At 33.8% G+C, this 26,224-nt stretch overlaps 1 long non-coding RNA gene across 1 annotated transcript; it reads right to left on the bottom strand.

Annotated features, from left to right (window-relative positions):
• Nucleotides 1-26,224, bottom strand: LOC126753793 (uncharacterized). Its single transcript, XR_007666212.1, has 3 exons — nucleotides 25,816-26,224; nucleotides 4,961-5,807; nucleotides 1-1,660 (listed from the first exon to the last, which is right to left on the bottom strand). It is a non-coding gene; the product is annotated as an uncharacterized LOC126753793 (long non-coding RNA).

Below are 26,224 nucleotides of genomic sequence, written 5' to 3'. Positions count from 1 at the left end.
TGAAAGGTGGAGTATCTTTCGAAATACTTGTTTCACTTGTTTAAATTGAAAGTTAAGAGTTTTTAACATTGGAAGCTTGTTTTTAGTGCAAAAACAGAAACATTCGCAAAAATAATTTAAACTTGGGAAATTACGAACACAATAATATGTTTATTTACACGATAAATGTATTCATTTGTGTACTCATATTAGATTATAATCGTTTAGAAGCAATTCAGGCATGAATAATAAATATCTACTCTGCCGGTGTGCGACTGCGTTAAGTACATACATAGATAAAATGTTAAACTTATATTTTAGGTAAATACATTAACTCATTTAAGTGGCTTAACTTGTTAATTTTAAACTGCGAATATAATCATACAAAATTAATGATGATTTCTAAATACTAATTAGGGTATAAATTCAAACAGCGTAAAAATCAGACTTGTTTTTAATACTTAAATATTTTGTAATTTTACTTATGGGCTATAAAGGGTCATCCATTTTGAGGTTTCCTACTTAAAAAAAAAATACAGAAACTACAAATTTAATTAAGAATGTTTGTTACCATCCAAGGGACATTTAGTTTTTGAAGATACTCTCTTTTAAAAGTTGGCTGTTGCTACTGGTCCATCGGTTGAATTAATTTTTTGATTTCCCATTCGAGCATCTTGACTGGTAACTGGCAAATTACATGCGTGATGTTTTCCTCCAAAGCTTGAAATGAAGCGGCATTGTCCTCATAGACTTTGGACTTTACACATCTCCACAGAAAAAAACCCAATGGTGTAATATCACCCGATCTTGTTGGCCAATCGAATAGCCCAAAACGTTAAATTATCTGCTCATCGAATTATTCTCTCAATATGCGATGTGTGGGAAGTGGCGCCGCCTTGTTGAAACAAATCTCGCCGAGATCAGGAGCTTCAATATCAGTTATCAAATAGTCGATTATATTGGCGTGACAACGGTCGCCATTTACGGTTACTATCTTAACGGCATCATGTTTGAAGAAATATGAATCGATGATTCCAGCGGCCTACAAACCACACCAAACCGTTTTTTTTTTTTGGATGAATGGAATCTCTTCAAGTTGCTCTTTGTCCCAAATGCGACAAGTTTGCTTGTTTACGTACCCATTGAGCCAGAAATGGGCCTTAGCGCCAAAGAAAATTTGTTTTGAAATTGTCGGATCTTCTTAGAACTTTTCAAGAGCGAAACGATGTCGTTTAGGATGGTCCAGCGGCTTCAGTTCTTGCAGAAGCTGTGTTTTGTATAATTTTAATTTAAGTTCTCGACGTAAAATGCGCCAAGTCGTTCCATATGTCAGTCCGAGTTGCTGCGAACGGTGTCGGATCGACTCTCCATGATCTTCATGTACATTCTCAGCTACATCTGCTCTGTTTTCTTCACTGCGTGCTGGACTTTGTCTATTCGGTCAAATGTTATCCAATAATATGTGGTGGGTCTCAAGATAGGTGATGATGTTGCGAATAGTACGATCAGAAGGCCGATTACATTGACCATACGTTGATCGAGGTTCGCCGAAAAAGTTCCTTGCAGAACATGAATTTTTATAATAAAGTTGAACGAACGTAAACATTGTTCGTAGGTCTTTCCAAATGCCAAATATACTAAACAAAATTAGCTTGACAACTTGACACGAGTCACGCGTGATCTGTCAAAAAAAGGTTATTGAAAAAAGTACATCAGATCACCCGTTATTACCGACATGACGAAAGGGTAAATTACATTAATTTTTGAGAAATATTTTATTGCTTTAAGGTTATTAGGAGTATGTGAAAGGTAATAAAAAACAAGTTAATTGTATAAAAATCTTCACATTGGCATAATACATGGCGAATACGTAACTTGCAATTATAGTCACTATGTTTATATTAAAGAGATTTTGTTACAAATTAGATCGATATTTGTTAAATACATTTGTACTCTTGTATATCAATTTTTTTTTAATAAAAATTACATACTATAAGATCTGTTAACTGTAACCACTTAGTTTGAATGTCGCCGGGCTCCAATTTTTTTTATAGCCATGCAATATTTAATATGTTATTTAAACAACTAACCCACTTAAAACCCACACTTCAATTCCCTTGTTTCTTCACTTACTATATGCACCCAACTGAAGCATTTTCACTTCCCAATTGCAATTATATTCGCGCTAGAACTAACAATATTTGTTGGAAAAATTTGTAACAAAAACTTCTGTTAAGACAAGTCGTGAGGCATTACAATGGTATTATAGTTACTTGTCCTTTGTCCATGTAGAAAAGTTCTTCTCTTCAAGTTCGAGTCATCGCTGCCACGCAGTTTCTAAAATCTATCGATATCTTAAGATACATTTGTGAAAAAGTATGTAAATAGAAATACATGAGCAAACAGGTCGCTATTGTACTATTGGAGAAGTTTGTACCAGTTTTAATAATAATTTTTTCTTCTCAAGGAATCGCGGACACGGTTTATCAAGCGAATAGAATTTTTGGCTTTAGTTTTTATAAATGTATATGCTAGTAGAAATAATCCATTGACAAAACATTATTATTTTCAAAAGGACAATTAAGAGCACAACGTTAATTTACAAAAAGCGAAAAATTTTACATAATCTTGTTTACTGCTCACTCTTTCATATACGAAACGATAAATAATTTTGACATTTCAAATCAAATCATCAATTGATGAGTGGGAAGTGAAAGATAGGATGCAAAAACTAAACTAAATTTATTTTGTCAAAATTAATCTAGGGATTTTAAACTCGATCCATTTCGGAATGGTAAAGCAATTTGTCAAAGTGTTGGACATGGATTGATATTGTTTTAGTCATAATTATAGAAATTTTCCAAAGATAGAAAAGTTGGAAGGTGAGTCCTGAAATGGAAAATTAAGTTTGGGAAACGTTTTTGTTGATAGTCCAATATTTCGCATAAAGCACTAAATTATGAAGGAAATTTGCATAATATTCGTCCAAACTTTAAGATTTTAGCAGAAAATATAAGCAGTGTTAGATAAATAAATTTTTGAAAATGTAGATAATTATAGACAGAAACAGTTCCACTCAAATGTAGAAATTAAGGAAGAAAGGCACTAATTACTGATCGCCACTATTTAATATTTTTTTTGAACGCCTAACAACAAGCATTGTTATTTTAATGAAAATCTTTCTTTTTTTAGAAAGTAAAAAAAATCATCACAATTTTATATTTGGGGTGTATATTCTAGCAAAATAATCACGCTTGTTGTAGGTATATAAATACATATATACTGACCAAAGCGTCTTCTTGGCAGTAGAATTCGTAATTGTAATCATTTCATTGTCGCACTTTTTGCTTCTGGTCAACTACTGTGGAGATAGCCCGGATATATAATGCAAATTTGGAAAGAGTTACGTGAAAGAGTTATATTTAGTGAATACGATAAAAAAGTGTTGGAAGAACCACTCTTGTTAATACCGAACTGTCGAAAATAAAGTCATCATACGGATGGTTATTCAGCAAAGCCCGCTGAAATGAATTAATTGCCGATTGAGCGACGTATAACGCGAAACTTGCAAAATACAAGTTCGAGATAAGGAAGGGCTTCTGCGAAAAAATGGAGGGCTGTTATGAAGCTTCAGGGCGTCCTCAGGAAGAATCCACATACGATAATTTAAGGACACAAGTGGAAAGTAGGCCCTAAACAGCATATAATATATATATATATATGCTGAAGATTCGTAATGTTTACTTTCCGAGATATAAGCGTATACCACTGAAGAAATGCGGCCACTCCTCAAGGTGATGTTCCTTCTCCTTTCCCAAGGAGCGTCAGTGCTCGAAAAACTTTGCTTTGCAGACGATGTTGTACTTAAAGTCAAGGGAATGTTCCTGAATGGATCGGAAGCATCCGTCTGCACTCTCCAAATTTTCATTCCCAATATCGAGGGCAAAGCTAGGAACCCATTGATAACTTAGCCTTGTACTATTGCAGAAGAGCTGTGGTAACAAGTAAGGTCTCTCACCAACAGTAGTTCTTTTCCACTATGACACCACAGTCAAGCCCATTATATTGTAGGGGTTTTTGGGTGGATGGAGACCATAAAAAAGATCACACTTGAAAACGCGAGAGTAGTTACAGTCCATAGATATATCTGAAAAGTGTTTGGGCATGAAAATTGTTACTAGAATATAGGTTTCTGCAAGTTTGAATAGTCGGTAATCCTAGCAGACTATGATTTCATATTGGATCTCATTATGGAGTCACCAAACCAAGCGCTGGTGGCATTTTCTCTGCGCGTATACAAAAGATGTTGTATATCTACTGGAGGAGAGCAAAATTGTTCTTTTTTACGGATTGACCAAAGTTTGGGAGCGGCTGGTGGATGGGTATTATGGCGATAGATTTACTACTATGAAGTGCAGCCTTTTTCACAAAAGTCACTACTGTATGGAGGCGAGTCCACAGCCAAATAATAGGTAACTGCAAACTTGCTGAGCTAATAATAAAATACATCGTAGCCCCGCTATCAGGGAACAGGAATGGCTGCTTAGCACTCTTCGTGTTTTCCACTTTGTGGGAGCTTGCCCAGCGCTGTGCTTAGATACCATTTGCTATAATCGGTTCCCTCTTTGTCGCAATTTCAGTGATTTTTTCTCAGTATTGGACGTCATAATAGGTCATTCCCCTAAAGGCGACCACCTTGTAAGGTTGAGAGTTTTGGTATCTTAACTGCAGAAACCATTTGGAGGAAGACGAGGTTGAAATATCTCAACACTTACTTCTTCATTGTCCAGCCTTTGCGAGATTAAGGCTTAAACTCTTCTGAGGTCACTCGGCAGCGAGCTGGTGGTAAAATAAATTAAATGTCTAAGTAGATTTGTATTGGCCTCAAGGCCGCCTTATATAACTACAGGAATTTAAGGAATACTTTATAAATAGAGTTTGTGAAAAATTTATAATTTTATTTGTGGACAAAATATCTTACCAAAATGATGCGCTATATGATCGCGCTCCTCCGACTCCTCTGGTACACTGGTACACCACTAATGCCAGCATCATGATCAAAGGCATGCATATCCATATTCTTCAAATCCATATTTTCCAAACTGCCACTACTGTCTCCCCCACCCCCTTCACCACCATCGTGATAGTGGTTTTGGCCACGCATTTCGATGGTGAACGTGTGTGCGATGGCATCATCAGCAGTGACGGTCTTATGCGTGCCATAAGCAAGCGGCAGAAAACTACCACTAGCATCTCCGCCATCGCCACGGCACTACCAGAAGCTGTTAATACAAATTGCGGTAATCAACAACAAAAATTTTTTTATTTTACTTTCCCGTTTCATTTTCATTAAACACGTTGGCTGCGGTACTATATTTGTTGAATCGTTCTTGCCGCTTTAGCATGCATCGTTCGCATTCTATGCTGTGCAAAGGCAATCATGTTCGCCGGTTTTGTTGTTCGCGTCGCAGGCAGTTTTACTTGGACCGTTTCAGAGTTTGTCACGTTACGCGTTTGCCGATGTCACAATGTTTTCACGATATTTGGCGCCTTAATTTTATTATTGCGGCAATTATAACATTTATGTACATTTATTTACATCCACTGAGAGTAATGTATGCTAAAACAGCTGTGACGTTCGCTTGGCTTGTATATTTTAGTTTTTCTTTTTGGAATCATCAGAAATTAATAGACGAATAGATTATGACAATTAGTACCACATCTTGCTGTGAGTAGCTTTTGTTATTTCATTTTCAAATTTTCAGGCTACATATTTGCTCACAAATTCTCTATAACTTTTACCACTTTTTGATGATATCTCTCGAAATCTGAAAGCAGATACAGAAAAATATGATGAAAGCTTATACATAAAATTTTGTTTAGTAATTACATAATAAATATATTTTTGCTATTTATATAAATTTACCATAGTAAATCGATAATATAAATAATTTTACTAAAAAATATTTGAAATCGTTTGAACTTTTCGAGAAATTTTAAGGTTCACATCTTAGGTGTGATTGCTGAGTGAAAGTCTTTCACTAAGGTCGCAGTTAGACGTTCACCATTCTTTCTTTCAGCTATTGCTGAACAACAAGTGAACTTTGCCAACATATACCAGTTACAATTTTTCTGTATACTATATGGGAGCAGATTTTTCTAAAACTTTTTTGAATTTTTCTTCATCTTTCTTGAATGCATAATACATTGACAAAAAAGTTGTAAATAAAAAAAATAAAATATTTAATTACTCATCATTACTTAATTATTCGCCTTCAAAGTAATTCTAACCAGATGTAATATACTTATGCCAACGATTTTTCCAACCCTTGAAACACTTTTCATAAGCACTTTTTGGAATCCATTCCGACGATTGTTGACTCGTTTTCATGTCAACCTCATATACCCATGTCTCATCGGTAGATACATTGTTCTCCGCGGATGGGTATCGGAATTCGCAAGATCAATTATATTCAGAGAGACGGTTTCACGGTATTCTTTTAGAAAAAAATTCAGTTTTATCGGTACGAATCGAGCAAGAACGCGTTTCATACTCAAAATATAAATCAAAATCATTCAAACGAACTCGCGAGAGTTGTCGAGCTCTTTTGTCATTTCTCTTGGCATATCTTTAACACTTGCCTGACGATTTTTAATCACCATATCATCCAATTTTTTAATATTTTCATCAGTTGAAGGGGTCCAAGGTCGTCCAGGACGAGGCATGTCTTAGGCGATCTCTCGACAGTCTATGAAAGCTTTGAACCGCTCGTAGGCTTGTGTTTTTGATAAAATTGAATCACCGTAAACCTTTTCCAACATTTGCAGTGACTCCGCACACGAAATTTTTTTAGAAATGCAAAACTTCAGACAAATTCTTTCTTTTATATTTTAACCATTGTAAAAGTTGCAACTAAATACTGAAGTGCTGCTCTAAGCAAATTGGAAAACATAATTTTTTGTTGTACTGAATACCTAAGCAAATTTTGATGCTTTCATATGCCTCGATTTCGAACTCATTCAAGAAAATATATTGCTCTTATTTTTGAGATAATTTCATTTCGAATATTTTAATAAATAGTGACTTGATAGTATTTAATAACTTATTATGCAGTCATGATTAGGGTGGACCTTTACGCGCATGTAAACATAAAGTGTTCTTTACTCTCAGGCTTCTTACCAAAAATATGCGGAAAATTAACCTTAAGATGTTAAGGATTTACTAAAACTCATACGTTGAGATATCTAGAATTACAGTCTATAAAGTGTCTTATTTTACTCAAATAAAATCTCGCTTTCGTTTCAAAAGTAATTCGCACGGACTACTCAGAAACAATGATGTCGCCAAAAATGCAAATAACCGTGCAATCTACCAATAGATCTGAATTTGAGTATGAATTATGTTCACCGAAGTTTTTTTCTTAAAATAAGCCCAGTGATTTAGTTAGAAATAGATGAAGTTATGAATGGAAGCAAGTTGGCAAACCGTTGGATGTGAAGCGATATTGTTGTAATGATATTTGTAAACGATTCCCGAACTTACTGTGGAAAAGTTGAAAGGTTGAATATTTGATAGTCCTCAAATACGACGAAGTAATTTATGAAAAATAAACATTACATCAAGGTTATAATTGTTCCGGAATTTGATGCTTGAAAAGGGTTTGTGTTTATGGTCAAAAATTTTCTAGGTAACTCAATATTACGAACCAAACTATAAAGAAATTGACCAAAATACGCAAGCTGACAGTTTGGACTATAAAAGTAAAATTGAGTATCAATTTAGACTATTTTCGCAATAATCTGAATAAATTTTTGTATAATTTTGGAAAATTGTAAAAGGAGAACGGCTCTGCTGGGATCTAAACTTGATGGAAGAAAAGTTTCAAGGTCGATGGGATTGACAAATTATGGCAGAATATTGTTGATCCTCATACAGAGATTGTCAACTGGGAAATTATAAAAAAAGCTAACAAAATAAGTTTAATTGAGTTATAAAATATATTTTCAACATTTGTCTCCCTGTTTACTTCGACGCATGTTTACAGAGAACTCAAATTATAAATTTGTCTGTAATTTTTTCATGTTTTGTAATTTTTGTGATGCAAAATGAAAATAAAGATTTAAAAATGACCGAAATCTAATCTTACAAACTCAGTGTTAATGAAGGCTAAAATATATCTCAAAACGATCATATATCTAGAACAACAAAATTACTGTAGACCTGTGTAATCATTATACATTTTTTTAGCTTCATCTTCATTCAAAACAGTGTCCTTAAAATAATGCAACGTGTAGCTAGAAATATCAAACATCGATGCTATCAGGTTAGGTTAAGTGATCGTTCCTAACCGATACTTGTTCCAAAGGATACTAACTTTTTTTGATTTTTCTCAACATAGCTGTAAATAAAGCGATTCTTATTCCTACCAACTATAAATTGGATCATTCTATGCAAGTTACAATTTAAACAGTCACGAATTCTTTTGTTTCTATCATATGGTTTATTTTGTTGTATTCAATCTGATATCTTTTTTTTATACTCTCGCAACAAAGTTGCTAAGGAGAGTATTATAGTTTTGTTCACATAACGGTTGTTTGTAAGTCCTAAAACTAAAAGAGTCAGATATAGAGTTATATATACCAAAGTGATCAGGGTGACGAGTAGAGTTGAAATCCGGATGTCTGTCTGTCCGTCCGTCTGTCCGTCCGTCTGTAAAAATTGAGAAAAATCTTGGCCCACTGCCACGCCCACAAAATGGCGGAAACCGAAAACTTATAAAGTGTCATAACTACGCCATAAATAAAGATATTAAAATGAAATTTGGCACAAAGGATCGCATTAGGGAGGGGCATAGTTGGAAGTAATTTTTTTGGAAAAGTGGGCGTGGCCCCGCCCCCTACTAAGTTTTTTGTACTTATCTCGGAAACTACTATAGCTATGTTAACCAAATTCTATAGAGTCGTTTCCTTCAAGCATTTCTATATACAGTTCAAAAAGGAAGAAATCGGATAATAACTTCGCCCACCTCCCATACAAAGGTTATGTTGAAAATCACTAAAAGTGCGTTAACAAAAAACGTCAGAAACACTAAATTTTACGGAAGAAATGGCAGAAGGAAGCTGCACTCAGGCTTTTTTTTTTTTAAATTGAAAATGGGCGTGGCGTCGCCCACTTATGGACCAAAAACCATATCTCAGGAACTACGCTACCGATTTCAATGAAATTCGGTATGTAATATTTCCTTAACACTTTGATGACATGTACAAAATATGGGTGAAATCGGTTCACAACCACCCCTTCTTCCAATATAACGCTATTTTGAATTCCATGTGATGCCTTCTCTGCATAATATATACATATATTACGAACCAATGATGATAGCGGAATAAAACTTTACACAAATACGGTATTTGAAAAATATGTAAATGACTGATAATGAAATCTCGATTATCACTTTATCATGCGAGAGTATAAAATGTTCGGTGACACCCGAACTTAGCCCTTCCTTACTTGTTTTTTTTTGTTTTGTTAACATTCATAACATTTAATCTGTCGTAAGACAATAAGTAAATGTAATTGATTAATGTGATTCACATTGATGCATTAAGTGCAATTTGGCCTTAATATAAGGTTATTTAGTAACTAGTATTTATTAAGCTAAATGAATGTGTAAAATGTGTATCAATATTATTACAATGTGTATTATTTTATACTTAGATAGTTCTTACGATCTAAATGGCAGGTCTAGAGGATGTAGTCTTTTCAATCGTCGTGTGTCATCGCTGTTGTCTAATAAGTTTATAGCGTATGGGTTAGGGTGCCAGTTTAATCTTTTTATGTACTTTGAGCTGTATCTTTTTGTTTCAGCAATTACCATAGGCATTCTCAGATCCTTATGGAGATGAATATTTTTAATGTACCACGGAGCGTTAGTGAGAAGTCTAAGGGTTTTTGACTGGAACCTTTGAATTAAGTATGTCTATGTTGGATCTACTTGCTGTATCCCAGATTTGAATGCCATAAGACCATACGGGTTTCAACAGAGTTTTATAGAGAAGAATTTTGTTTTGTAAACTAAGTTTAGACTTAGGGCCAAGCAACAAATACATTCTTCTACTTTTAATTTTGAGCTGCGTTCTCTTGGCTCTAATATGTTCACACCAAGTAAGCCGTTTATCTGAATGTAATCCGAGATATTTTACACAATTGGACTTTGGAATTAAAACATTATTAAGACTCACACAGGGACACTCTTCCTTCCTCAATCTGCTGTTTCATTTTCAAGTTACTTAGTTAGGTATATGAATAATTATTTTTATATTATTAATCATGACAGTTATGCTAGTTGAATTTGTGTGACCCAACAGAACAGCTATATCGGCAATTGTCATCACTTCTTTGCTGTCACTACCTAAAGAAACTACATACATTATACAGTTTGGGCAATCAAGATAATATAATCTCGTCACAAAAAAGGAACAAAGGAAACCACAATTAAATGGACACGAAATGAACATTTTAGCATAGAATATAACTGTAGAATAGTTAACAATGAATGCAACTCCAAACTAAAAGCGACAAAAGCCAAACAGTGGCAAAAAAAAAAAAACAAGTAGAGAGAAATAGAGATAAGGACCGAATGGACAACAACAAAAATTTAGGTTAAGTGAAAAGTAGACAAAAGATTGTGTATTAAATTTGGAAAGAGTTGGTTGCTGACATGTTTTTATGGAAGCTAAATTTCTAGAGAATGGGAACATACAGAAAAATTAAAGAGATCCAAGTTAAGGATGAGGTTAGCTGGGAAAATTAATCAATTGAAAAGTGGCCATAGATGGCGCCACTAGAATCAAATCCATATCATTTTTAGTTAGACCCAAACTTCAAATGACGCGAGTATAAAGCCGGATAACTACATTGTTTAAGAGGTGGCATGGGTTTCCTCGGATAAAAAACAGCATTTTTTTAACAATTTTTTCTCATATAAAAATGAAGTGTTCTGTTAAAATTTTTTATTATTACAAACATACATTATTAACAAAGAAGAAATTCTGAAATTTTTGCAAAAAAAATATTTTAAACTTAATCAATGCGACGTCATTTTTGGTGACCTCTCGAAAACAAGATTCTTGCAGGATCATCTAAACTAAAAAAATACGTGTTTTGGTTTAAACCTTTACTGATAGCATGAGGAAGAAAAAAATTGAAAATTGGAATTTTGGCAAAAATTTTTACAAAGAAATGAAAATTTCGTAAAATTTTTTTCATACAGATGAAATCGAAAAAAAGAAGTCCTCCATCCAAGTATTTAAAAATTACATCTCAAAACCCTGTGTAAAATTTCCTTAAGATGAGTTGAGTAGTTCTTGAGAAATCTTGTCAACCGACTTCAAAAACACAGTTTGCTTTGCTAGCCTCAAGCGCACAAGTTCTCAAGGCTGTATCTCTGAAACTATCACTTGGATCAACTTGAAAATGCGGGACAATATTCTAAAGGTATGGAAAAATTAAATAAGAGTATAAAAATATCGATCTTTTCAAACCCGTAAACCCATGTGTACGCTTAATATAACATTTTGAGTGAATCAATTTTTGTTGTTAAGAAAAAAATAGATAAAAAGGAAATTCGCTTATTGATAAAATGTTGTTTTTTGAAGGTGAAAATACAGTTGAAGCAAACACTCAGCTTGATGAAGAGTTTTCGAACACAGCCCCAGGATAACTGGCCATTAAAGATTGGTAGGCTAAGTTAGACGCGGTAAAATGAGCATCATTTATTAATATTTAGGCATGATAGCGGGTGCCTCGCAAGCTCACTTTTGATCAAAACGAATGACGAATTAATGGTCCGAAGCAGTGTTTCGAGATATTGAAGCGTAATAAACCCGAGTTTTTGCGTTGATATGTGACAATGCATGAAACATGGTTCCAAGGTTTCACTTCGAAGACCAATCGACAGTCATCCGAGTGACCTGCACGCGATGGACCACGTACCACGTCACAAGTCAGTGAAAACGATGGGAAAAATCGATGATTGGGCTTCGAAATGCTTCCGCGTCGACTGTATTTCTCAGATCTACTACCCTTCCATTATTATCTGTTCTCAAATCTCAAAAGAATCATCGCTGGGAAGAAATTTCGAATGAAGAGGTGATCGATGAAACTGAGGCCTAATACTTGTTAAGTAGCGTGAAGGTTTTATTAAAGTTTATTTAATTAGAAAAAACATTGCAAGAAGTAGCTTCCAAGAAGAAAAGAAGAAGAAGAGGGAAAGCGTACAAGCTCATTGCACAAACATATATATTTGTTCATATATTTAAGCATTCATACGCTTTTTTAACTTACTAAAACGTGGTATTAAAGTAGAGAAAGCTGCTTAGCGGCTAACTTTGCGACTACTTATATTCCAACTCTGAACAGTTTTGCTGTTTTGCTTTTGAAAGAGTTAATTTAAAGCCTGAATGCTTAGCCTTAGTTCCAAGCGAGCAGTACAGTAAGCGGCATTCGCGTAGAAGCGGTAAAAGGGAATCGACGCTCAACCAGTTACTTGCTTTAAATTTCCTTTTTTTGTAACTTCTAACTACGTTTCGAAATATTGTCAGAATTAAAAACTACCGTTAAGTGAATTCACTGATGCGTTGATGTTGTGATGCGTTAATGAATGCACAGAATGCACTGGAAGAAATTTCACAATTGAGCAACATTTAATGTAATCGACAATATTTTTATTTTTTACGTTATATATCTGAAATTTTGTACCTGTCCTCAAAAAGCATTTGCATAAGCTTGCTGAAAATATTCAACATTAAAACTAAGTGTATAAGTCTTTTAAATTTTTTTCTAATTCCTTTGCTTTTCATTGCGATCTAACTGTCCTATTCCAAACAACATTAATATTACATTAGCGGTCATTTAGTTACTAAATGTATATAATCTGATGCAGAATTCAGAAAACTGTAATCCCAACAAAATGAATAAAATGTGTTAATTCTTTGACTTAAACGGTGTTTAAGACACACACAGTGACAAAAAAAAAGGTGTTGAAGCTAGTCGGCAGTTCATATACATAAATAATGGCGAAAACTGAAATAACTTGCATATCGGCTAGGCAGTGTGTTGCCTGACGAGAATCATTAGTGCTGAGAAATTATTGGTGTGGAATTTTTGTTGCTCAGTAATGGTTGTTGTAGTGAGCGCTTTTCGGAGCGTTTAAGAGTTTTTTTAGTTGTTTGCGTGACGTTTATTATTATTATAATGTATTTTTCGCATGGTATTTCTTTATACTCTTAAAATAATGTATACGAATTTATAAAAACTAATCATATAAATAATCAGATGATTTGGGTTTTTTTTTTATTTATATTATAGCTCGGTCTTGTGTTTTTAAGATCACAAATTATAAATTTAAACATATTCGCTCAATATAATTGACTTTCAAACATGGAGAGCAGTGGAATTAGAAAATATTTAAAATTTCCATTCGAATTTTGAAGGGCGTATAAATATAGAAAATAAAAGAACTCCTCTTCAAAATTTTAGACAGTTATTGTGAAAAAAGAAAATAACAACTCAGTAATAAGTTTGCTAGAAGAACAAAACTGTCACTTTAAAATAAATGCAGCTGATTTGCTGTCAATAGATAAGTAAATACATACACCAGACAAGCAAATATAACTAATTCATTTGGGAGAATTTTCACAACAAATAAATCACACGCGATACGGTAACCGATTGACGTTTGGAATGCCATGTGACTCGCAGTTCTTTGGCATTTCCTTTCACGAACTTTTTTCGTTTTATCCGCTATTTTTTTAGTTGTGTTCATTATGGTGCAGTTAAAAATCTCAATAGTAAAAATCCATTCAAAAAGTTTGAAGGTATGAGACGATATTGTGCTAAATCCACTATTTGTAAAACCTTTGCTTTGACAGAATGCTTATTGTTTGGATTGTGTGACTTTTCGGTTGCCTGGGTGCGGCGCTTATGATAAATGATGGCATTGAAAATTAGACTTGCATATACGAATATGAATTTAACTCATGATATGCTGACATCTAAAAAGATCTACGGAATGGTATTGTCTTATTATCACCTAATAAATTAGATAAGGAAAACAAGGTTATATATATGTATATAGATATATAAAATTACTTTCAAATATCTTAAGGAATGTTATTAACCACATAAAATTGTGTTAAGCGCTAAAAGGTGGGTATTAAAACTCGTATATATGCGAGGTGTGTTGAGAAAGAATAGGGAAATTGTGAATTAAAAATGTCGGGAGTTCGGAGAGTCAAATCGTTGAAATCTTTGAAAAAGTCAATGTTTGTATATTAAAGCGAGATTTCTTATATAATTGCGTATGTGGGAAATGTTCTACCGATCATTTCAAAACTCGAGTTGAGAAGTGTTTCAACAATGGAAGAGCTGGCATAAGCGCATAATATCGAAAGTTGAAAACATTAATTTATAAAGACGAATGAATAAACAATTTAAAACAAAATTTACCGTTATTCTTAGAACACACTTCGTATATGTATATGTGGAGATCACCACTCTACAATAATTAAAAAAATTACCCATAATTTTTATTTGTGCTGTACATAAGAGCAATTCGTACCCTACTTTTTAAGTTTTCCATTCTATACAATTTATCTGAAAACTTAACGAATGCAACAATGTTAGATCGAAATCACAAAATAAAAAGATAGTTCATCAACGACCAGCAAAGTGTTCACTACGACTCGCTTAGCACCGCATCACCACCAAATAAACATACATATGTATGTATGTTACAATTGGACAGCTTAAAAATTAAATATGCAGAAGCTCCACATAGCAGCAAATATGAACATCTGTTTATGAAAACTTAACTTTAACAAGCTTACGGCAAAAACTCTCTACGGTGAGATTCGTTAGTATATTTTATATAGATTTTTAGTTTTAGAAATTTACCACCATATGTGGTAATTATATTGAAACTGAAAAAAAGAAATAAATAGAAAGCTTTGGGTACAACGAAGGAATAACTATATTTTTATTGGTCATTTTGTATGGTAACTATATCTTATAGTAGCTCGATCTGAACGAGTTTCTCCAAATTCTGCAGTTGCTTTAAATCATTTTCAATGCCAATTTCATGAAGATATTTCTTCAAATAAAAAAGTTTCAGTTTGTAAAGAATATAAGTATGTGATCCAATGTCGGTGTCGAAAAATTAATCAATTTTTGAAGATAAAACGACGGAAAAGTCTTCATTCATTTAGTAGTAGCGGTTAAAAGTACATATATTTTTCCTTATTCTATTGTGGCTACTATTGAGCTACTTGGACACAATGCTGATGAATTTCCTTTAAACAAATTCTCAATTCAGGGAATTGGCACCGAAAGAGCGTGCGGAATCTCTTAATATAAATTATTTTTTATTACTTTGATGGAAAGTTATTGCTTGCTATAAATTCTTTTAAATGAAAAGTCGAACGGAGAAGAGAACAGGCAAAGGTGCCTTGGAACAACGACTATCGAGAACTATTTGAGCTTTAGATTGAGTTAAAAAATGAAAATTCAAATGTCAAACTCCAGTCACCATGCACCAAGTCAGGTGTATGGCGAGGGCGAATTATGCACTAAAAATAGCATTACTGAGCGCTCAACTTAAAATTACGATAAAAGATAAGGCGCCACCATTTTATATTTGTTTGTTCATCGTGACATTCTTTAGTAAGCCATGATTCCAATGTATAGTATCATGTTTAAAAATTGATACCATCACAATTTGTGTTTTTTGAAGTCATTGAAGACTCTTGAAAAAACCTTCTGAAAATCTCGAAAGTTGCTTTACGAAAACTAAACCACCAGCTGTGGAACATAACTCATGAAATGACCAAGAGATTAAAATAAAAATAGTTGAAAATTTAACCAAAGAGAATCCGTCAGTCCGTGATCTATGTGGCTAAATAACGCTTAGTTTCAAGATTTCAGCAGTGAGAGCAGTCAATATAATTTATTAATTAAATGGTTTCATTAGAATTGAAAAGGAGAAAAATAAAAATTTATTACGCTGCTTAAAAAAGAAACGACAGAAGCAAGAAAATTAGTAGAATTATATTTTTTTGGGATAATAAATAGTGATATGTTATAGATATATTAATGTTTTATTAACTAGATAAACTCGAGCTTCTGACAACATTCTCTATTTACACGGTACAAAAGTTCATATACTATCTTCGTTATGAAGTTGATGCCTGTCATTATACAAACGCAATAATATTTTTTATTTATGCTTACAAGGTCTTTTCTCTTCTTCTTCTTAATTGGCGTAGAAACCGCTTCCGCGATTATAGCCGAGTTAACAACAGCGCGCCAGTCGTTTCTTCTTTTCGCTATGTGGCGCCAATTGGATATTCCAAGGTCCTTCTCCACTTGGTCCTTCCAACGGAGTGGAGGTCTTCCTCTTCCTCTGCTTCCCCCGGCGGGTACTGCGTCGAATACTTTCAGAGCTGGAGTGTTTTCATCCGTCCGGACAACATGACCTAGACAGGGTAGCCGCTGTCTTTTAATTCGATGAACTATGTCAATGTCGTCGTATATCTCGTACAGCTCATCGTTCCATCGAATGCGATATTCGCCGTGGCTAATGCGCAAAGGACCATAAATCTTTCGCAGAATTTTTCTCTCGAAAACTCGTAACGTCGACTCATCGGTTGCTGTCATCGCCCAAGCCTCTGCACCATATAGCAGGACGGGAATTATGAGCGACTTATAGAGTTTGGCTTTTGTTCGTCGAGAGAGGACTTTACTTTTATCAATGCAATCCTATCGTTGGATTACCAAGCAGCTGACATTGTTGGTGGTGTTAAGCTGGTTCCTAAATCGAAATTATCTACAACTTCAAAGTTATGACTGTCAACAGTGATGTGAGAGCCAAGTCGCGAGTGCGACGACTGTTTGTTTGATGGCAGGAGATATTTCGTCTTGCCCTCGTACACTGCCACTAATGGCGCGGGTGTTGAGGCCGATGACATCAATATCATCGGCATACGCCAGCAGCTGCACACTCTTATAGAGAAGAGCTTTTGGTGTTGCTCAACGTTTGTTTACACAGACGTATTAGTTTTGCGGGGATACCAAATTCAGACATCGCGGCATAAAGGCAGCTCCTTTTCGTGCTGTCGAAAGCAGCTTTGAAATCGACAAAGAGGTGGTGTGTCGATTCTCCTTTCACGGGTCTTTTCCAAGATTTGGCGCATGGTGAATATCTGGTCGGTTGTTGATTTTCCAGGTCTGAAGCCACACTGATAAGGTCCAATCAGTTTGTTGACGGTGGGCTTTAATCTTTCACACAATACGCTCGATAGAACCTTATATGCGATGTTGAGGAGGCTAATTCCACGGTAGTTGGCACAGATTGTGGGGTCTCCTTTTTTATGGATTGGGCATAGCACACTTAAATTCCAATCGTTGGGCATGCTTTCGTCCGACCATATTTTACAAAGAAGCTGATGCATGCTCCTTATCAGTTCTTCGCCGCCGTGTTTGAATAGTTCGGCCGGCAATCCGTCGGCCCCTGCCGCTTTGTTGTTCTTCAGGCGGGCGATTGCTATTCGAACTTCTTCATGGTCGGGCAATGGAACGTCTGCTCCATCGTCATCAAAAGGGGGGTCTCTCATCCGAGGCTGTGTTTTCTTTGTCATTGGTACTGATTTTTACGTGGCGGGTCCCAAACCCAGCGCACAACCCTATGTAGGGGATGTTTCGCCTTCTCACATTAGCTCGCCTTCGAACGGATGTTCTTAGGCTACCCAGAGAATACTTGGTCAAAGACCGGAAGCCGTGAGCTGCCATGTGTAAAAGAATCGTTTCTGGCCACTCCCAAGTGAATGGCGATCAGATAACTTTCCTCACTTGCGTGAACTTCTACACATGACTCCATCCTCCTTTTACTCTTTACTATAACAAAATCGAATGCGCTTCAATTTTCGAGAACAAAAAATTGCTCTATACAGAGTTTTATGATATATGAATGATATAATATAATTTAAAACCAACTTAACTTCTTCCAATTGCGGACATACAAAGTTGATTATCATCGATCTATGTATACTGCTTTCCATTGACCGTAAGGGTGTTACCAGCTTCATTTCGAAAAAAGTATAGACCGATCATTCCCGCAGACAAAAAACCATACCATACTGTCAACTTTGGTGAATATAATGGTTGCTCATGAATAACTTGAGAATTTTCTTCGCACCAGAATCGACAGTTTTGTTGATTTACCACATTACACAGATGAAAATGAGACGACCATAAAAGCACACGAAAATTTGCAATTGGAAAACGATAGTTTTGATAATACAATTAAGCAATTTGTAAACGCTATTCTTACGTATATCTTTCCTTGATGAAATCGTAAATAATAATGAACAAAATGAAAGAAACTTCAGATCATGACATATTAAAAATGACCGAAATCATATCAACCCTTTTGGAACAACTTACTGTTATGGTATGAAAATTTACTTATTGAAAGCTACAAGGGACTTAATAACTTTTTATTTATATATATTTCGTTATAGTAAGTACTTGCTTCTAAATGCATAATTTAGGAAGAAATTAGAGTGAATGCTCTCTAATGCTTAGCCAATTTCGTCGAAAATGTTACCCATACGCACCGGTGATCATCATCTACACGCTCTCAATTTCCAACCAGATGTGTTGCGTATGCATACCGTTGGTAGAGTGTATTTATGAATGCAAAACCGCATTCATTTGCGGTATCTATTAGCGGTAGCGGTCTGAATTTGAGCACATACAATGATATGCAAATTAGCATTTCACTATTTAAACTTCTACTTCTACTTCTTATACATACATATGTGTGGCTGCACTAAAACCTACGTGTGTTTTGTGCCTGTAACTAAACGCTGCCATTTAGCTTTAATTAAATGTGTTTGTTTCCGCTCTGTACATTTAACGTTTCTGTCATAAAAATTGCAACAATTTTGGTTACTATTTCCTTCCTATATGTTGCAATGAATAAATATAATTTAAATCTAAGAACAAAATAAAAAAATAGTAGTATACATTTAATTATGAATCGGACAATTAGTAAATTTTTGAATTATTAATGTATAATAAAATTTATTTTTTACAACTTTTAGGTAGGTAGCTGGAGTGCCCATCTGACGAGGCCCATTGTTTAAAAGTCACCAAAATCCCCTAACGTTATTGTCTCATCTTTGAACAAGCTTGTGCTTATGATTAGGTGCATCAGCACGATAAGTTTTATCTGTGTAACCTCCGAAATATAGGGAAGACACCCTCTACCGATAGTTTCGATTATGTTCCTATACTAAATTTTGCTCTTTATTGCATATACAATTTTTAAATTAAATAAAATCGACTATACGAATTTTTATTAAATATTTCACTTCCCTAATCCTAATTAAATCGGAATCTAGCATTAGTGAGTTAATCTGACTTAAACATATATATTATTTTTAAGACAATCAGACAATTGATGAATGTGTCATAACAAGAAACACATTATTCCTGATACTATATTTCCCTAAAACCAGAATATGTTAACAAAAAAGCACTTGCAGTGGGACTGAGCTATAGGTTCTCTTAGTTTCAACAGTTTGACAGAAATGTTAACTATTTTATTAAGCCCATATTCGTTAGATTATATGCATTGATATTGAAACTTATAAATAATGACATTGTAGCTAAAAATAATTCAAATGACAATCTTAAGTTACGCCTCTAAAACCATAGCCATCAGCGGGCTAAAATTTCTGGTTTATACAAAAATTTGTTAGAAAGGAGACTAAACGATGTAATGCATCTTAAAAACAAATAAGGAAGGGCTAAGTTCGGGTGTCATCGAACATTTTATACTCTCGCACGATAAGTGATAATCGAGATTTCATTATCCGTCATTTACATATTTTTCAAATACCGTATTTGTGTAAAGTTTTATTCCGATATCATAATTGTTTCCTAGTGCATATATTATACAGAGAAGGCATCAGATGGAATTCAAAATAGCGTTCTATTGGAAGAAGGCATGGTTGTTAACCGATTTCACCCATATTTCGTACATGTCATCAGGGTGTTAAGAAAATATTATATACCGAATTTCATTGAAATCGGTCTAGTAGTTCCTGAGATATGGTTTTTGGTCCATAAATGGGCGAGGCCACGCCCATTTTCAATTTTAAAAAAAAGCCTGGGTGCAGCTTCCTTCTGCCATTTTTTCCGTAAAATTTAGTGTTTCTGACGTTTTTTGTTAGTCGGTTAACGCACTTTTAGTGATTTTCAACATAACATTTGTATGGGAGGTGGGCGTGGTTATTATCTGATTTCTTCCATTTTTGAACTGTATATGGAAATACCTGAAGAAAACGACTCTGTAGAGTTTGGTTGACATATAGTTTCCGAGATATGTAAGTAGGGGGCGGGGCCACGCCCACTTTTCCAAAAAAAACTGCGGCCAAATATGCCCCACCCTAATGCGATCCTTTGTGCCAAATTTCACTTTAACATCTTTATTTATGGCTTAGTTATGACACTTTATAGGTTGTCGATTTCCGCCATTTTGTGGGCGTGGCAGTGGGCCGATTTTGCCCATCTTCGAACTTAACCTTCTTATGGAGCCAAGAAATACGTATACCAAGTGTCATCATGATATCTCTATTTTTACTCAACTTACAGCTTGCACGGACGGACGGACGGACAGACGGACAGGACGGACGGACAGACGGACGGACAGACGGACGGACAGACGGACAGACAGACATCCGGATTTCAACTTTACTCGTCACCCTGATCACCTTGGTATACATAAACAAACAACCGTTATGTGAGCAAAACTATAATACTCTCCTTAGCAACTTTGTTGCGAGAGTATAAAAACGTCTATGAAACGTGAGATTATGCGTATGCGTCCCTATGCGCAGTCGACTACAAATTTAAAATTAGGCGAATCCAACAAAAGTTGCTCATGTGCGAAGCATTTCCAAGCGAATGTACTGAATATATTGCAACCATTCCACTAGAATAAAGCAAATTCTAAGTAAAACACAGCCGTATGTTTCCCAGTTGTCTTTCAAGAAATTAGGAAAACTAATCACTCTTAACCACCATCTTGCGAGCTCTTACTCATCGACTTAAACAACTGCAATTTTAAACACACAAAATATATATTCTTTCAATTCCCGTACGTAAAAGATAAACTAATAGATAAACGTTTTTCGACATCTGAAGAGGCGGTTAATGCGTTCAGAACACATCTTTTGGACATTCCTCTATCAGAGTGGGTAAAGTGCTTCGAAAATTACTTCAAACGCATGCAAAAGCATCTTCATGGAAAATATTTTGAAAAACAATCAGCAAATATCGTCACCTAAATTGCCAAACAACATATTATTAAAAAATCGATATTGAGTTTTATATTGTTTATAGTTAACTACATCATGGTAAATATTGTATATGTAGCATAAAATTTTCAGCTTCCGCTGTCAGATATATAGTAAATAATATGTAATAATTTTTTAACCACAACTCAATTTTTTTTGAATATCAGTGGTTTTTATTATAAACGTCTTTTCCTCGCCTGTAAACTTATGAAAAGTGATTTAACATTATATTTCATTTTAAGTATGAAACGCGTTTTTCTACGAGGTTTGTATCACCCAGAATGAAAAGTCGGGATTTTTTGAGATATATACTATATAAATGATCAGTATGATGAACTGAGTCGAACAAGTCGTGTTTGTCTGCCTGCCCGTCTGTCATCCGCCTGTCTGCACACGTGAACTAGTTTCTCTGGTTTTGAGATATCGATCACATTCGAAAACTTATGCGTTTAACGATTTGTGGGTAGAGAGCTAACTGCAAGATCTCAGCGAAACTTTTTTGTCACTTTTTGGTGTTGCAAGCAAATATGGTAAGCTATTCTCGTCTTTGCTTTGCATTATGCTGCAGCTACAACCCTAACAGAGCAGAAAAGCATGACCTCTCCGGATAGCTTATATTAATTTAATACGGACGATACGCACAGTTGTCAACAAGAGATAGTGAAGCCGTAGCATTTTATAGTAAAAACATTACAAACTCAAGCACATACGCAAACACAAGGAAAGCAAAATAACAACAAGACACTACTCTTTGCAGATAGCAACTTTGAAGTAGGTACGTAAGTTTGCTTAACGAACTAATGTGAGCGTTAGCCAAACACTAAACTTGCAAAGCATATTAAAAGGAACACTGATTTTCTAACGCGCAAGGAAGAGTAGACAAAACAATAAAGTTGCAGCGAGGCTGATAGTGCAGGAACTGCATCACTGGGATTTGTTTATGCACACCTTGTAGGGATGTACGCTGTGCCTTTTTGTACACAGGAAAGCAATTTATTACGTATACGCCATGGCCCTTCCGCAAGTGCTAACGGCAAATGTGGCGCACTAAAACACGTTATTATTTTACAAACTTTGCTCAAATAATATTCTTCAATTCACTAACTGTTGTTGGTCGTTTTTTAATGCGCATTCACTGTGATCCTTGTGTTTGTACACAATTTAATTGTTTAATTTCTTTTATTTTATTTTATACCTTAATCTATTGCTTTTTGATAGTCATTATTTTCAAAGAATTGTTATTTTCGATGAAAGAATTTCCAACAGTAATGAAATGAATTAGATTTAATTAACAGCAGATACCAAAAACCAGATATCTAAATTTATGCGACGGAATTTATTCAAAGTTACGTACAAACATGTAATATTTCTAATTACACAGCATAATTTTGCTTGAAGTTATTTTATTCAGTTTTAGTAATAAATTTCAGTTTAATTGAGACGACGAATTTTCGTTTAATTATGTTAATACTACGGCGATAAAGTAAAGGGAAAATGTCATTTAAAACTCTCGGGGAGCAGGAAGGTAACACATGTAACATTCAATAATATTTTTCAATTTTTAGTTTTAATTATCTCCGAGTTGCAAATATTTTGTAAATAACCGAAAAGTGAGTTTTTCAAACTATGGTCCAAAAAGGCATTTACTATAACAACAAGTTCAAAGTGGTTCGAGAACGCGGTATTAACGCACATCAAACTGCTTGATCCTTGATTGATAATTAGAGACTTCGTTGTTAGTTAATTTGATAGAATAAATAAAGATTTCACATTTTGTAAAATATAAAATTCGTATAAAATAATTCAGTTTACTATTTAATCACGGAGTATAGTATACTACTGGGAAACTTTGAATGCAATTTTCTATCTTTTCGTTGAAGTATTCACTCACTTTTATACATATAGGGATTTATAAATGATATTTTATATTAACAATTCAGTTTTTAGTTTTTAAATAAATATCTAAAGTTAGTTGAATATACAAGAAATTGAAGTTGCTGTAAAATCCTGACCGTTCCAATATCTGGAAAAAAAATCGACGCCAAATATTAAGGTTTGTTGCGGATATTATTAACGAAGCATTAGGTTGGGTTGTAGGGTTGATCATAAATCTATGGGTCACACTTGGCCTGATATTCGTCCTTTGCACTATATGCTTTTTAATTGAATCAAGCAATACTCTAGACATGTATTGTGGCAGATAAGTAGTCGGAAATTGTAAATAAAACGTAAAATATTTAGATATTGCCTTTCAAGTAATCTCTCCTATATAATACACTTATTCCAATGATTTTTCCAGTCCGCGAAACTCTTTCCATAAACATTTTTGGGATGGCCCTCAGCTCCTTTAACGAATCTTATTTCATCTCTACAATTGACTGAAAATAGATTCTACGGAGCGGAAAATTCTATTTGGGGAACACAAAAAAAAAAAAACACACGAAACAAAATCTGGTGAATTGGGTGGTTAATCGTTGGCCCAATGCAATGTTGCATTGTTTAAAATCTATGAATTGTTTTTCCAAAATTCCGGCCGATTTCGACGGATTTTCTTGCGCAAACGCCACATTGAATTCTCTATTGACCGTCTGTTCCTCCGGAATAAATTCATGATGCACCGAACCACGAATATCGAACGAAAAAGAGTGTATCATATTGACTTGTGAGCGACTTTGGCGTGGTTGTTTTGGTTTCGGCTTGCTTTTTTTTACTCCATTCCGATTATTTTCGACTCGTTTGTGTGTTAAAAATACAAAATTTGAGAAAAATTCTTCGTTCGATATTTTCATCTATTGTAAAAATTGCAACGCACTACTGAGGTGTACTGACTAAAGCAGTTGCTGTAAACAAACTGGTTAATAGATGACGCTCATATTTGGCAGAGTAATTATGAACCAACTTGGCAAAAACAATTTCTTGAAATATCAGTTACATGGGGAATTTAAATACAGTATCCGGGTGTTTTTGTCACGATGTATGTAGTTAAATAGAAAATTTCTTGGAGTCCTATAATATTTTTAGATATTTTACACCTTAAAATATTACACTATTTGATTCCGGTAAGTTGCACGTACAAAATTTTAGTTAGCACCCAAATTTAGCCCTTACTTATTTGTTTATTTTGGTTTATTTTGGTTTATTTTTTTCCCCTTTGTTTGCTCAATTTAATTTTTTATTAGCAATGGAATCGGTGCTTCTGGTCTTCACTTCAGCAATTTGTTCATCAATTTGTTATTTTAATTATGGAGAAAAATTTTCCAACAATATTAAGTTTATTAGATTTATTGAATACGATACTTTTTCAGATATTTAACTTTATGCGACGGAATTAAACCAGTATTATGCAGATTTGAGCTCACAACACAATTCTCTTTCAATTTAGTTCAATAAACTTTAATAATGTATTTGAGATTTGTCGAGTATAATATATTTAATAACATGAATACGGAATTTTTAATTAATTGGTATATTACTCTGTTAAGACATTTTTCTTGCCTTCTATGAAAATATTTTTTGCAATTGCCACCAGTTTGACAAACTGAATTTAAAGAGTTAGTTGTTTCAATCTCTTTTGATTTGATCGGGCAAACAATTTTTTGACTTCGTTAAACTCATTTTCGGCTAGCTGTTAATGAAAATTTGAAATTAATCTTATGTTGCTCTTATAAAAAATATTAAGAGTTATTTGGCATGATTTATTTATCAAAAAATTTGCTAACTTGCTTTCCTTTAAGTTCTGATCAAAAATTTCTAACTTTGCTTTTAAAAAATCTTGATTTTTTTTTAACATGTAATTTATATTATTTTATAAATTTCTGCTTTGTATCATATCAAGGTTTTTTGTTAAAGTGAACTTAAAATATGTATACCCAATTCTTCAACTTTTTAAAAAATTAGTTATAATTTCTTTTAATTTTATAATTTCTTTCTAATTTTTTTTGTTTTGATTGTTTAATTTATATTTATTTTATTTCACTTTTTTATTTTTTTTTTTACTTTATTATATAATATTTGTCTTTTTGTTTTTCGTATTTCATTTTTTTATATTACTGATGTTAATAATTTTATTATGCTGTAGTTATTAATTTATTCAACTTTCGAATATAAATGTTACACTTTTTTGGAGTTTTCTATTTTATTATAATTTATGGTTTTTTTTTTAATTTATTCTATTTTTTTATTTTATTTTTATTTTGTTTATTTTTTATTTTAATCATTCTTATTATGTTTTATTAATTTATTCAACATATTATAATTTTTTATGTGATTTTGTTTGATTTTATTTTACTTTTTTATAACATATATTAATTTCCTTTTTTCTAAAATTATTCGTTTTCTTAATTACTAACTAACTGTTAGTCAGCTAATTTATTAAGCTATTTGCACTTCATAAATTTTCATTCACATTCGTATTACCATTCAAAATTTTTCGATTCCTTGGCAGATTAAAATTTTATTTTGTAATACTTCACATTTTGTGCAAAAATAACATCACAATTATTTAAATTTTAATTCTTCTTTCTTCACACAACTTAACAATAACAAACGAACACGATTGCGGTACAGCTGCTCAAGCGTATTCGTGCAGTAATATCGAATTCAGCTTTAAACTCCACCGCAAAGTTATTTCCACCTTCAACTTTGAACTGCGGCAATTCCGCTGGCTTTATGCTTTCATATACATATGTATTATAAGTAACAGACTTATATATTATATGTACATATAGTAAACTAACGCAAAGTTGTGCGCGCTATCGGTAAAATATTCAGCACCGTTATACAAACATTAACGCCGAAATCCAAAGAAAAACTAAACTAAATTGCA

The sequence above is a fragment of the Bactrocera neohumeralis genome, chromosome 3, assembly GCF_024586455.1.
Source record: "Bactrocera neohumeralis isolate Rockhampton chromosome 3, APGP_CSIRO_Bneo_wtdbg2-racon-allhic-juicebox.fasta_v2, whole genome shotgun sequence".
NCBI classification, from domain to species: domain Eukaryota; kingdom Metazoa; phylum Arthropoda; class Insecta; order Diptera; family Tephritidae; genus Bactrocera; species Bactrocera neohumeralis.
The sequence above is the reverse complement of the archived record's forward strand: the minus strand, read 5'-3'. Positions and strand labels throughout refer to the sequence as shown.